A 15,607-nucleotide genomic window follows, 5' to 3' on the forward strand; every position below is an offset into this window, starting at 1 on the left:
TTAGAATTTGTCACTTCTATAAGTCAACTTATTTAAAAATACTATTTCTTCTTTTAAATGATTTTCACTTAATTAAATATTAAAACTGTTAGAGATATAATAGCTCAGTTTTAATTACCCCACAGTTCAATTCCAGGAAGAAAACAAATGGACACTCAAATGTGTCAATGAATAAGGTTGAAGAGATAGACTTTTACTTAAAAAAGAAAGAGGGGGAGAAAACCCTCCTAATTATGCACAAATATCTCAGCAGTGAGCAATCATGAGAAAGGAAATGCTGGAAAAGTACTTGACATTTAAATGTCATTTTAATCAAATTATGCAATTTTTAAAATGTAGTTGAGTGTAATGGGCTCTTTAAATTGTTTAAACCATGGTTTTTTCTAAAATGGTCCAAGAGCATTTAGTTGCCTAAACTGTGTTTCTAAATTATATCCTTAAAGAATGACTGACTGAACTACATCATTACACTTTTAAAATAAAAATATAAATTTTACATTTCTCAAGAATAAAATATATCAACATATCTAGTAAACAATAATGATTTGTTAGCTTTTATGATAAATTAATAAGATGATTTTCCAAAGAACAAATTAGAGAGTTAGGATATGTAAATTCTAAGAAAAAATATTCACACTATGAGGAAGAAAGGATATCAGATTCTTACTTCCTACTAATTTTATTTACCTTGTTGTTAATAGCAATTAATCTTAACCTCAACTCCCTTATCCTCCCTAATCTGGACCATTCACTGGATAGAAAATTAATAATTATGTTAGATTTCCCAATATATCAATTTTTAGCAGAACTATGAGAAATGGGTAGAAAATGATCAGAAAATATCTCAAGGAAATGTTGACTCAGTTTGGCCCCCAAACTCAATAAAATTTGAGCTCTGGATTGAACACTAATGATACAGAGATAGCTTTTTCTCTCTAGCTTGACCATCAAATGTAATTCCTATGTTGTTTGGGAAAAATAAAACTCTGTGTTTGATCACACATTGTCGTCACAAAAATAATAAAGAGGATGTCTGTAGGTGCAATTAAGAGCACTAGATTTAGAAATCAATGTCACTTTGACTGTCAACTCTACTATTTATTTCTGTGAGTTTGGACAAATCTTTCCTCTCTGAACATTAGTTTCCTCATTTGTAAAATATGAATAATCATACTTTATTGGATTTCTATGAGGATTAAATATGATAATACATATAAAGTAATTAGAACAGTGCTTGAACAATTTAAGTACTCAATAAATATTAGCTATTTCTAACAGTGTTCTTAGTAGCAAGCAATGGAAACTAATTCTAGCTCACTTAAGTCAAAAGCTAATTCATTAAAAATTTACTAAGTACTTCCCAGAATTGCCAGGAGGACTGGTTAACTAGATCCAAGAACAAGGCATGAATCTTAGTAGCAAGCAATGGAAACTAATTCTAGCTCACTTAAGTCAAAAGCTAATTCATTAAAAATTTACTAAGTACTTCCCAGAATTGCCAGGAGGACTGGTTAACTAGATCCAAGAACAAGGCATGAACATTGCACAAATTGACCGCAAAATGGTCCAGTGAGGACACGTGTATCATTGCCTGGCTTCAGCCCTGCACACAACATATAGCCTCTTGCACCAGGCTTAGGACATAAACCTGACTGCCACCACAGAAGGCATCCTGTGGTTGCTACTTCAGGATGCTTTGATTAGCAAAATACAGATCATGAGCTGTGTCAGAATCTCATCATGAGTTAGAAACCACATGATTTATTTGCTAGGGGTGGGGGGTGGGGAATTAATGTAAAGAATCATTAGTAGAATGAAGTTAAGTACTAAAAGGCATGCAAGAGGACTCCAACATGTCCAAAATTAGCAAATGCAAAAGAATAGCTACAATCCTAGGCTGAGGAAGAGTGAACAATAAGAATTAAAGACTAGGAGAAGATTCCCTGTCAAGGGAAGAAATTCAGACTTCTGTGAAGAGAGTGTACCTACCATAGGAAATTACAGCCTGCAGGAGGCAAACCTGCAGGAAGTCTCAGGCCAATCCTGGTTTCTAGAAATGGCCAGAGAAGATCTGATGAGTAGAGGGTTCGAGCTCGCAGAATCAGATCTTCAGAAGCATTTGAAACTGTTATTGTTTGGAGGGTGTGATACCTACCAGGCCTTCCCCAATCAATAGAAATTGAATAGAGACCAGGTAAGAAATTCAGACAAGGCTTTATTGGGGCCCCTGTTGCAGCAGGGGGCAAGCTTGTTTCTTATATGGTGTAAGGGTAGAGGTGTGTCCAGGGGTCGGGCCAGAGAGGTGGCTTAGGTGTTTTGCCTACCCCTTAGGTGGTGTTGACTGCAGGGGGCATGCTCAGTACCTTGCTTTTGCTCCCAATACTTTGTTTTTGCTCCTGGCTCTTCAGAAGTGGCAGCAGTTTTTTGGTCTTTTGTATCTTTTTGTCCATAATTTGCCCCAACTGCACATGCACACAGTTATTTTTAGTCCCATATAGTTTCTTTGTATTTTGTTTGTCCAGGTGGAAGCATTGCAGCACTGCAACAAAGGGTCCTAGGTCCCAGCCTGTCTCACGTGTACAGGTTTATAGAACAGCTGTGTGTTGCTAGAGTATTCTAGTGGGCTGGAGAAGCTTGGAAGTCTCTGGTGAGGAGAGTGTGGCCTGGGGATGTTGCTGGAGCTCCTCAGAGGGAGCTGCTGTATTCCTGCATGGAAAAGTAATAATGGAGGACCAAACCCTAAAGCCAATATCTGCCTGCTACTACCACCTTGTGCCCTCTGTGATGAAGCCTCACATTCCATCAGCTGGCAATAGAAAATATTCGCATGATCTAGCACCAGTGCCCCGGTCCGGGAAGATCCCACATGCCGCGGAGTGGCTGGGCCCGTGAGCCATGGCTGCTGAGCCTGCGCGTCCGGAGCCTGTGCTCCGCAACGGGAGAGGCCACACCAGTGAGAGGCCCGCGTACCGAAAAAAAAAAAAAAAAAAAAAAAAAAAACCACAAATCATAGTACTTTACTGTCCTACTTCCAAATAGGAGAGTGGCTTCCCATTGCACTTAGGATAAAGTCCAAAATCCACACTGTTCTTATACTGTTCTCCAAGACCTGGCTTTGTACTTGCTCTTCAGCCTTATAGCTTACCATTTCCCCACCCTCTGTAGGAGGGGAAACAAAATAGTCTTTCTTTAGTTTCTTTATAGCTCTTTGCAGTTTTCATTTGTTGTATCTGAAAAAGTTTTTCCTCACCTTATGACTGACATACTCCTAGTTAACACTCATTAAATATGCATCCTTTACTCCTCTCCTCTTTTAAAAGCATTTATTCCATTTGTCATCATTTGTTCAGTGTAAGAGTAGGGATCACATGTGAATTATTTATCGGGGTGTCCCCCAGCACCTAGAACATTGTGAAACTCAAAATAGATGCTTAATACTGTTGAATGAATATTCTAGCCCTGATGGAATTAAATACTGTTACATAAATGTCTAATTTTGCATATTCTCAAAATTAGAACATATTTTACTTATTTTTATTTTCCCAGCCCCTAATAGAGGACCTGAAACATAATATGCAAATCAATCATTATATGCTGAATTAATATATAGCTACCTCATCCACAAATTATTATTCAAAATAATTCACTTTTATATTTTCTAAATATAAAAAATATAACTTCTAAACATAAAAAAATTATAAAAATTTTAATATAAAACGTCCTAAGAAATTTTACCCATGACATCTGCAAGCATTCTCAGAAAAGAAAAATCAAGTTGCAAAAACAAAAATCTGCCTAGGGCTTCCCTGGTGGCGCAGTGGTTGAGAGTCCGCCTGCCGATGCAGGGGACACGGGTTCGTGCTCCGGTCCGGGAGGATCGCACGTGCCGCGGAGCGGCTGGGCCCGTGAGCCACGGCCGCTGAGCCTGCGCGTCCGGAGCCTATGCTCTGCAACGGGAGAGGCCACAACAGTGAGAGGCCCGCGTATCGCAAAAAAAAAAAAAAAAAAAAAAAAAAAAATCTGCCTAAAGACTCAATATAGTGCACTATGGCTTATATGTCTGTTTGCCTGTAAGTGAATAGAAGAAATAAGCAACTCATTTTGTCTTGATCAGCAGAAGAAAAAGGAGAACAGTTTACACAAAATGAAGCACTGATTAAATATTTGAGTAATTAAAAGGTACTCAGACCCATAATGAAAATCTACAGAAGTATCTGGCAGACTCTCTGAGCTCAATGATTTCATGAAATATAGTTTAACACCATGACACAAGACAGTGTACACTTTCCTTTCTCGCAGAGCTCCCTGCCTTACCAGTAACAAATAATATACTCTATAAAATTTAAATATCTATTAATTCATGTTAGCATCTTGTTACTGTTTCTCTCATTTGGATGGACTTTTGACTTGTACTGTTTGTCTAAGCTAAGGATGTCTGCTTTGCTTTGTCAGTGTCCAGAGGCCATAGGAAAACAACTGTGTAACAGGAATTCACTTTCCTCCTTCACAAAGGAGATAGTTCATCAGGGTAGTCTCTAAGGTCTCTTCCAGTCACCAAATTCCATAATCTAGGAAAGATATTTTCTCTTTGGCGCTGGAAATATACACAGTTAAATACTTATACATACTTTTTAATACTGACAATAAACAGCTCAAATTTAAGAGCACCAGGTTAAAAAACACTGTGAAGATCATAAAATTTAGTTTGGCAATATATTGTCAAACCTAAATGAACAGAGGACAGCAATAGTCCCAGAAAACTGTCAGTTCTAGGAATTATGCTGACCACAAATAAAAGTTGTCCTGACCCAGTCTACAATAAATAATGTTTCAATTGTTGGCCAACATTTAAAAACGAGCCGATTACTCACAAATATTCATATTTAAATATTTTGTCAAAAATTCTGAATTCCCAGCCACATTGAGCCATTAATCCCTCTTGCCACAATTACATGGAGATGAGAGTGGCTAGCCCCCTTAAATGGGCAAGTCCTCTCAAGTTCATTGCTGATGTCACCACACTTCCCTGTTTCACCCATCCACATTCCCCACCTAGCACCTGCAGTGGTTGAATTTTGCAGTTGTCATTTAGAGGACATTAATGTTAGGTGAATAAACAGGTGGCTGGAGAGCCAAACTGAAAAAAACATTTATTATTGTGCACTTCTCTAAAAACATGGTTGGTTATGTTAGAAAACTATTGTGTCTGAAAAGTTCATGATTTTTCAGAAAACCGTGGATCTTAGTGTTATATAATTTCTGAAATCTCTTTTCTTTCGTAGCGTACCAAATAAGTTGTTTAGAAAAATTTTAGAATCTCCCTGTGTACTATATCTTACAGTATACATGTCTGTCAGTCTCTTCAACCCTTGACATAAATTTCTTTATATACATAATGAAATCTCATATTGCATAATTTATTTTCCTTTGGATAGAATGAATAAACTTCTCTTCATTTTATTGGCTAAGAAACAGATGTACATAAATTTCAATTTTTTTCAAAAGTCTATGTTCTAATATAAAGTCTGATTGTTTGGTCATGAGGGATTTTAACTATTCTAAGAATAGTTATTAGAAAAAATGTTATTTTAATATAAAAGCAAGGAAATAAATACTTCAAGCTTTAATGCTTTTAAAAGTATTGTGATTGTAGTGATTACTATACTAAGGCATATTCTAATTTCTCAAAACCCAAAAGTGTTTTCTATTTTCATTACACACACACTCAGACACACACACAAACACAGTCAAAGCAAATTATAAATAATATTCTTTGAATAATAAATCATGGTTTAATATCATAGGGAATGAAATAGCATTTTTATTAGACACCATTCTGTTCTATAATATCCTAATAGCTTAGAGCAAAGCAGTAAAGTGCTTTATAAATCAGAGTTTATTTAACTATGAAAACTTTGGAAATGGTTCTGAGAACTCAAAAAGCTTAAAAATATAACTTTGACTGAAAAAGTAACTAGAGTGGCTCATTGTTTCTATTTTGTGTTTTCCTTCTCAGTGTACAGTCCAGATGTTTGACAATTGTTCTTAAAATTTGATTATAGACAAAATAATGTATCACAACACACAATTAAACCAACCATTTTATGATATTTACTAACATCTGACTACTGGCTCTAATATTATATTCTAGAACAGGAAAAATATTTTAGTAGATGTTTTTATAGATGAACCAACTAAACCATGCAAATGTTTAGTATTTCCATCTAGTCATTGTTACTTGTAAATTCTCTTTCAGGATTTTGTGCAGGGTGTTTTAGAAATGCACAATTACAAAAAAAAATTGAAACAGTGGATACTGCAATCTTACTTGTCTGAGTTATGTATGTGTTTGTCCTTTTTAAATTGACAGCTAAAATTTGGTTTGCTTTAAGAAGTGGCTTTTTAACACAACATCAGTTTTCCATAATCCTGTAAGACCTACTTCTTTTTCCATGAAGTATAAGTACACTTATCGTGCCTCTTCCAGTAGTATAGGGGTATAATGGCCAAAATCCCTTCAGCAGAGCAGAATGGAAGAAGTGCTTCACCAGCGATTTTCTTTTCAAGCAGTAGAGTAGAATAAGCATGAACTTTGGAATCAGACTTGGGTTAAAAATTGCTCTTTCCCCACTTAGATGTAAAATTGTATACAAGTTATATAACTTTACCTAATTTCATTTTTAAAAAAGGAAAAGAAAAATGAGAATAATGCATAACTTGCAGGGTTGTAGAAAGTTTGAATGAGATAATGAATATAAAATGACTATTATTACAGAGCCTGACACACAATAGTTTAATAATTGTCAAGTTGTCTTCCCTTTCCCTTCTTCAGCTAGCTGTCTGGATGGCTCCCTCATGCTTGGAACATGACATTAGAACATTTGTACATGTATCCTTAGCCTAAAGCACAGAGCAGGCAGTCCCATTAAAAGTATGTAAGCTGCGGGACTTCCCTGCTGGTCCAGTGGTTAAGACTTTGCCTTCCCATGCAGGGGGTACGGGTTCGATCCCAAGTCAGAGAGCCACATGCCTCATGGCCAAAAAACCAAAACATAAAACAGAAGCAGTATTGTAACAAATTCAATACAGGCTTAAAAAAAAAAAAGGTTCACATCAAAAAAAAAAAAAATCTTAAAAAATAGTATGTAAGCTGTGAGCTCCAAACAAGCTGTGTGTAAATTAACTTTGGTAAAATTGTGTCATCTTAAATACAATGAGGCATAATTATACTTTGTGCAAACACAATTTTACATGTTAGATTTGCTTGAAATGGCTGCTTGCTTCATTCAAAATATTAGTTAGGGCCAAATATCTTAATGAATCACGAATACCTTTCACACATAACCTCTTCTTTGTGTCCATTGATTTGGTTATTCATTCAGCAAATATTTGCTGACCACCAACTATGTGCCAAGAACTATGCTGGCTGCTGGAGGAAAAAAGGTGCCAGGATCCTTGCTGCCACAGAATTATGTCTAGTAGTACCAACAGACATTAAACAAATGTCACAAATTCTGCATCCAAAATAAGTGATGACATTTCAGTTATTCAGGAAGCATAATATTCATGAGAACAATTTCTAAAACCCACTCAAATATCTGGCAAATATTATTCCATTCCATTTTTAATTGATGTTATCCACCACTTCCATGATGTATTTAAATGCTTTTCAGGAAGACAGCTGTGTCTCCTCTGATGAAGAAAAGCTTTCAACGTATTATTTAAGATCCTTGAAAAAGTGTTTCTCCAGCATAAGAAGAATCTACTGAAATTATGCAACCGAGTTATATGGTATAAAATACAGATGATGAATCAAATTTTTCCATTAAGGAGCCACTTAAAGGTAAAAATATACTCCAGATCCTTGAATGCTAAACAGTAAATCACTGGTTGCCCTTCCTTCTACACTTTCTTCATGATTGGAATTTGACAAATAAAGAACCAAACATACTTGCTATGATTTAGGTGCTTTTTAGAATTGGTTTCTTCCTCTCCTTTCACCTTCTTTCCTTCTAAAGGTTCACTTGTTGGAGTCCTTCAGTTATATATTAGTAGTGTAAAAGAAAGATATGATCTTCACACCACCCAAACTATTGCCAAGGAAGCCACCTTACACTGAATGGAATCTTGTTTCTCGTGCTGAATATTGCAAATAGGCTTCTGCTTATTCCTTTATAGGCCTTGAAAGAAAAATGAGCCATGTGTTTCCATTACAATGGCCTGACTGCAGAAAGAAATGTGCAAACAAGTCTGTATGATTTTACTAAGCTTTCAATTAGTTTAATTTAGAATTTAAATCTTCTTTCTAGCTGAGACACCATAAAACTGAAGGGGAGCATGTACAGGGCTGTACAAGTGCAGCCCATGATTATATTTCATTGTGATCTTTGATGGCCTTGTGCAGAGCATCTTCAGAGAAGACATTTCTGAGAAAGTGAAAGAACTTAATTGTGGTATAATTAAGGTGAAATATTTTTGTGTAATTTGCATTTCAACTTGTCATTTATGGTGAAGAACTTCAGTAACTTTATGTACTGTAGCTACCCACCATTTAGACATCTAAGAAAATTAGCTTTTATATATTAATAACCTATAATAATGCCTTAAAGGCATAAATTAATGAATTCTGGGTCCAGCATGCACTACCTACCATCTGATTTAGCCTGTTCAAATTTGACTATGAGGAGCTTATCATTTTAACAGCAAATAATTGGAGAAAGAGGAAGATGCTTAATGAATACTTTCTGACTTTTTAAAGATTTCATATAAACTGTTAGTGTTTTAAGGGAAATTATTTTAAAGATCCAGATGGGTGATAATATTTCTTTTAGAAGAAAAATAAATGGCAGAATTCTAAAAATTAACAGGTAGAAATTAGATGAACTCATGGTGGAAAACAGTAGTCAGGAAATTCTAGGACCAGGAGCTGTGCAGGATGAGGTTCAGGAGAGGTTGCAGGACCAGGAATTAATAGAATTTCACCAGCAGCTCCAGAATCTATGCTGCTGGGTGAACTCATAGCCTCATCATCTTCTAGGTAGTGAAAATTAAATGCATAAAAATGAAATTATAACATCGCTCTGATAAAAATATGAAATAAAAAAGTATGTTTTTTTCAATTGTGAAGGAGAGGATTGTCCTATTACCTGAATTTTAAATTGTTAAAAAATTAATATATAATTTTGACTACAATCGGTTTCCTTATATAGAATCATTAAATTTCTATGTCATAATAGCTGGCAGTTTTCAGAGACTAAAATTTAATTAAAAACTAAGAGTAAACTGGCACACAGTTGAAAGGGAAGAGAGAACACACACAAACATCGAAAGTAAATTGTCTAGCCTCACAGTAGAAATGAAAATTTTTAACTACTTAAGTCAACTCATCAACCTGAAAGTAGATTTTTGTGGCTTCCAGTCAGTCATTCCACCCTCTCCTAGTCTGTCTTATTTCCTTATTTCTTTTACTAGAGACCATGATTTCAATCATTTAGCAAATATTAATTGAGCACTTTCCATGTGCCAGTTTTGGAACCTGAGAATACATCAGTGAACAAGGAAGTCAAATTATCTGCTCTTGTAGATCCTTTATTCTGCTGGATAAAAGAGATGCATAAGCAAGCAAATAAATAAGATAATTTCAAATAGTGGTAAGGACTATACAAAAAATTTAAAAAGATCATGTGATAGAGAGTAACTGTAGCTATGGGAGCCTCATTTCATAGAGGTGTCAGGGAGCTCCTCTCTGAGGAGTTGGAATCTTTGCTGAGACAAGAACAGGGAAAATTCCAGCCATAGGAAGGCCAGGAAGAGGGATCAGCTAAGGCAAAGGCCCTACCATGGGATGAAAAGGGAGTGTTTGGCTGAGTGTACTGAGAGAGGGGACAATGGTCAATGAGACTAGTGAAGGCAAGATCATTAGAAGTTTTTAAGACCACATGAATATTATTCTAAATATGATGAAAAGCCACTGAAATTTTAAGTAGGAATGAGATGCAATCTTACTTGCATTCTCTGCTGACTGTAGAGTAATTGGGGAGGAAGAAAACTGGAAGTAGGAAGTATAGTTAGTATACTTATAGACTTTTGTAGTATACTGGGCAAGATAATGGCAGTGTAATGGGGATATAGAGAACTGAAGGGACTTAGGTATTATTTTAGACATATTGGAGGTAAAACCATCAAGATTTGCTCACGACTTCAATATGGGGACAAAAAGAAGATAAAAATACAGAACATTTTGATAAATGGTCATGCTTTTAACTAGGATTGGGGAAAACAGGTACCACGTTCTGGAAAAAAATGAAATTCTTCTGTTTTGTCCCAGCTGGATTTTCAGTGCTGGATAGACAATCAAAGGGAGATGTCAAGCATTGATATTTGAGTCAGAAGCTCATCAGAGATGACAAAACAGATGATATTTGTCAGGGATATATTGGTACATGGATGATATTTGAAATCATAAAAATAGATGAGATTATCTAAAGAAAGAGTATAGAAGAAGGGTTATGTCATTATTTCAAGATAAGTCATAGTGTCAATTATATCTCAGTAAAGCTGGAAAAGAAAGGAAAGGAAAGAAGGAAAAAGGGAAGGAAAGAAGAAGCGAAGGAAAGAAGGAAGGAAGGAAAGAAGAAAGGAAAGGAAGGAGGTCAGACAGGGAGATACAAGCAAGGAAACTGAGAATCAGTGTTCAGATAAGAGGAGACCCAAGAAAGTGTGCTGTTAAGTAAGCCAAGACAATAATGTGTTTCAAGAAAAAAGACAGTAATAAACTCCTAAACACCAACTCCTCTTTATTATTCCCTTTGATCACCATCCTTGTGTTGAGCCTGAAGAAAATCATGAATTTCTAAGTTGCTGCCACTTCCAACTCATATTTTCTGATCTTGTCTTTTGTCAGCATTCATTTAATCATACATATTGTTTTGTCATTCATTCAATAAGGTTTTATAGGGCACTTACTAAATGCCAGGTATTGTGTTAATATGTTGTGTTGGTTACAGTTGTGGATAAAATAGGCATGGTTCTTTAGCATCATGGAATTTATAAGCCATTTTATATGTTCTTGTTTTAGTTTCCTCTCCTACCCTCTGCAACCATTTGAAATGTGTGCCACTTACAAACACCTTTATCAAACCTCAGTGATACAACATTGTCTTTTATATCAGTGCAACTAGAAAACTATCAGCCCACATACATCTTATCTAATCTTTTCATCTGTGAAATTTATGGAAAGAGGTACCCTTCACACACTTGCACATCTCATTCAAGGCCAACCTTATACCCATCACTGACCCCAAACATTCTATTTTTCTGGGGCCTTACTTAATCACTGCCCCCTTTCTTTTCTATATCTCCCTCTCTACTGGCTCCATTTCCTCAACCTATAAACATGCTCAAATTTCTCCTGTCCTCCCTCAAGGAACACCCCCCGAATATATATATATATTACTACTTGATATTCTGAGAAGTCATATTCCTTTGAAGATAAATTCATCATTAGATCATTAATGAAGACAACATTTTATTGATATCTAATCCAATTGTTACTGGAATCATGAATCTGAAATGTATTATTAGGAACTCACTATTACTAGTATTGCTAATTAACTCCTAGAAGTTATGTATAGCAACTTTAACCAGGAGTTCCTGGATCAGAAGCCATGTTTCTCCTACAGTGACAAGAACCCCATCGACCAAACAGCATTCTCTGGCTTCTCCTTTGTGAACCCCAAATTCAAGAGGCTCCAGGAAAACTGAAGTTTCCAGACATACCCACCAGCCCACCCCAGTCAGGGAGCATGGGTCAGCCAGTACAACCTGCCCACTCAGCCCAGGCAGAGCAAGCTGGCTCCCCCACAATAAGCAACAGTGTGATAATTGTGATCTCTGCTGCTGCCAACGCCCCTCAACACCCAGAGAGGCCTCAGCTCTTGTCTGGTTGGGCTTTAATGGTACAGGATCTCTATAGTATGTATTTGCACAATGCAAAGATAAGAGTAACAATAATAGAATATCAATAATGATGAATGAGGTAATATATGTGAATGTTCTTTGTAAAATGTAAAGATCTATCTAAAGGAATAAGTTGTTATCTTTATTTTTTTAATCTTCTGCCGACACATTCTAACCCTTCTTGTAGCAGAAAAGGTTGGGGAAATTATTCAAGGCAATAGATTTTCACAAATGCTAACAGCATCAGCCAATTTGCCAAAGCCATCAGAGTGGGAGAATGTGTTTAATTCTTGGGTATCCACCAGTGTAATAATGACCATCAGGTAAAACAGGTGAAGTAACATATAAGCACAAAACACCTATTATGTTTACACTGACTAATCCATGAGAAGGGAGAAACAACAGATTTGCAGTACCAAGCCAATATCCCCAGCATAACAATGCCTTTTATTTTACAATCCTCACCTCACCTATATCTGGCTCACAAATTCTTCCCTAGTTCTATCTGCAAAATGTAATTACTACTTCATTTGTTGTTCTAATTGCCATTTTTAACATTATTTGCATTGGTAAAATATCATCAATATAAGGAGGAAGCTTATGACCATGACTGCTAGCAATGAGACCTGTGTAGTTCAATTTATCCTGAGACTCTTGTCCCACATAGCCTTGTTCCAACACATTCTTAAGTTACCTCACTGCTGTGATCATCGGAATGGAAATATCCTGTAGCCTCCTCTGTTTTAGCTTGCCTCCTTCTCCTCAATGTTTGCTTGATTATTCCTCTTCCCCTGAACTTACTGACTCAACACATTCCATTTCTGGTAAATAAAATTAATACATTCCCTTTCTCCAATATTAATAGATGTAATTTTTATTAATATTACCCAACAATTATTTCTGTAATATGTTTATAAACATTTATGCAATATGTGTACAACATGTAATGTCTAATCTTAATTGTATATACAAACCTAGTAGATAAGAGAGAAACAAGTAATTTTATTACAATGTAATAATAGAGAGGAAGTAATAAAGTTTCTGAGAGAATAATATATCAGATTATATAAAATGATACTCTTCCTTAAAATATTATTGTACTTTATTTATTCACTTGTCCAGTCAACACAATATCAATTGGGGTATGTAAGGTGAATAAGACTCCCAGGAATCTCATGGCTATTGCTAGGGATGGACAATATCAAAAATAACTATATCAAATACAGCTAAGGAAGGTCAGTGTTTTAAGAAATGCACAGAGTATGAGGGCAGAAAAGAGAAGGGGCCTCTAATTCAGCCTAAGGGAATCAGGGAAGGTTTACAAGAAAAGGAAATTTCTGCATAATTAGGATTGATAATTCATAGAAACAGCAAAGTATTTTAGAGGCTATGCCAAACATAAGTTTGGATGAAATTTCTACCTTAGATCACAACATCTGCATATACAGTAACACATGCAGCAAAGACTTTCAGTTACAGAATTATTACTGATTCTATAACATAAACATACTTTTTAAAAACAGTTATAGGGTTTCCCTGGTGGCACAGTGGTTGAGAGTTCTCCTGCCGATGCAGGGGACATGGATTCGTGCCCCGGTCCGGGAAGATCCCACATGCCACGGAGCAGCTAGGCCCGTGAGCCATGGCCGCTAAGCCTGCGCGTCCGGAGCCTGTGCTCCGCAACGGGAGAGGCCACAGCAGTGAGAGGCCTGCATACCGCAAAAAAAAAAAAAAAAAAAAAAAAAATTTTTAAATGTATGTTGAGTTTACAAGAAAATAAAAATGTATATATCCAAAGGACAGAACTGGGGAACTGAAAACAATAATAATTTAAAACCAAGAGTGGACACTGTGGCTTTCCCTTGAGGAGATTTGAACTAAATGTCTGAATGAGAACATAATCTTAAAGACATTGGACCAACAAGTAGCATGAAGTTGGAGCTAAGACTACCATACAAATCAGGCTATAGCTTTAGTGAGAGAGTGTAATTTTAGTGGCTTGCCAGGAGCTCTGTATACAAAAATAATCATAATGATGGTCTCTCATGAGAATTTTTACACATGGTCTGCTCTCATGTAAGTTTCCTGTACAAATTTATGCACTCTGCATTTTCCAAGAGACCATAAACTGAGATTTACAGGTATGTATGCACACACACACCAGCACTGCCACCACCACCACCACCACATATACAAATACACTGGGATGCTTGGCAAATGCAAAATCACTTTTGAGAAATGTTTATCCAAGCAGGTTTCTCTAAATTCTCACAGACAGACTTTGCTAAAATGAGCTCACAGTTCAAAGCTATGAAACTAACATGTTGACAATTCACCTGGAGTAAGAACTATAATCCACACAAAGAAGTGTTAAATTACCAAGGGTTTCAGTTAATAGTAACATTGGATAGAGGCTATGATATGTTTAAAATATTTAAACACATGTGGAACTACAATATTGAATAATAATAACATGTATGACAGGAGCACAATTTCTAGGTTAAAATGCTTAAATGTCCTTGTGTTATTCAGATGGAATGTGGAGATATTTAATAAATTTAGAATTTTATGACCAAGATGGCAGTGTAGGAGACCCAGGCTTCTGTTTTCCCACAAAGAACAACAGTTAGGAAGCTATCCACAAATGAAAATAGCTCAGAGCTCAGGAGTCCACTTACGAAGCTTCAACAACACAATAGAGCAAAAATCTGAGAACAACCACACAGAAACGATAGGAAGAAAAGTTTCATTTTGCCTGCATCATCCCTTCCCCAAGACTGGCACTGTTTAGTGCCAAAAGGGAACTCCCAACCCAAGAGATTTCTCTTGGCCCAGAAAAGGAGAGGAGGGTGAGTGACCAGCTTCCCCAGTCTTTTAGGGAACTGCACAAAGTACCCACTGTGGTTTCACCCCATCCAGAGACCAGCAAAGCTGAGACATCTAGAGACATCTAGGAACAAGGAAGAAGGGAAGGGGCTACCAATAACAGCCATGTGCAGGAATGACCTTGGTTCCCAGTAGCCTGCTTGTCAGAGGATCCCAGTAGGCTTCACTACTAAGAATCTCAGAACCTTTAAAGATATTGCAGACTAGCACAGCTTTTATTACTGGACCCCAGCAGATTGGCCCACAAAGGGCACAGGCAGACTTCTCTGCTGAAGAAACCAACAATCAAAACAACCATTACAGATCCCCTGCCTATTTCATGGCTGAAATTTTTGTCCTACAGATTTCCACATTCACAGATGCCAGTTGCCTGAATCCCTTCCTGTTCTCTTCCTTCCTCCTCCTGCCAGAACCCAAGATCAGTACTAGCAGCCAGTCCCAGCCTCTGCAGCTATGTGCATGCAAGATGCCAGCCTAGACTCCTGCAGCCAACTCCCACTGCTGTGTGCACACCCATTATTAGCCCCTGTAGCCACATCAGTGCCCACCAACAAACAAGGTCCCCACACCTGTTGTCGGCCTGGATCTGGCCCTGACCTTTTTCACTGGCCTGCCCTGCGATTGGTTGCCTGCAGCTTGTCCTAGTAGTCAAGAACCTGCACGATGCCTGCCCTGATTCCTATCACTAGCCCCCACCACCATACATGCATTTGCAGCTAGGCCATGCTGTTCCATGACTACATGCCAACAACCAGGGCTCCAG

General features: G+C 36.9%; 1 protein-coding gene across 14 annotated transcripts in view; it reads left to right on the forward strand.

Annotated features, from left to right (window-relative positions):
* GRIA4 (glutamate ionotropic receptor AMPA type subunit 4) overlaps positions 1-15,607 on the forward strand; it is a 515,605-nt gene that overhangs the window by 141,627 nt on the left and 358,371 nt on the right. Inside the window, exon 2 of one of the 14 annotated variants that reach the window (XM_067750881.1) lies at positions 7,674-7,843. The exons of the other annotated variants lie outside the window; for them this stretch is intronic. The gene's annotated coding sequence lies outside the window, so the exon portion shown is untranslated. The remainder of the gene's footprint in view (positions 1-7,673; positions 7,844-15,607) is intronic. 14 annotated transcript variants of the gene reach the window in all.

The sequence above is a fragment of the Pseudorca crassidens genome, chromosome 9 (genome assembly GCF_039906515.1).
Source record: "Pseudorca crassidens isolate mPseCra1 chromosome 9, mPseCra1.hap1, whole genome shotgun sequence".
NCBI classification, from domain to species: Eukaryota; Metazoa; Chordata; class Mammalia; order Artiodactyla; family Delphinidae; genus Pseudorca; species Pseudorca crassidens.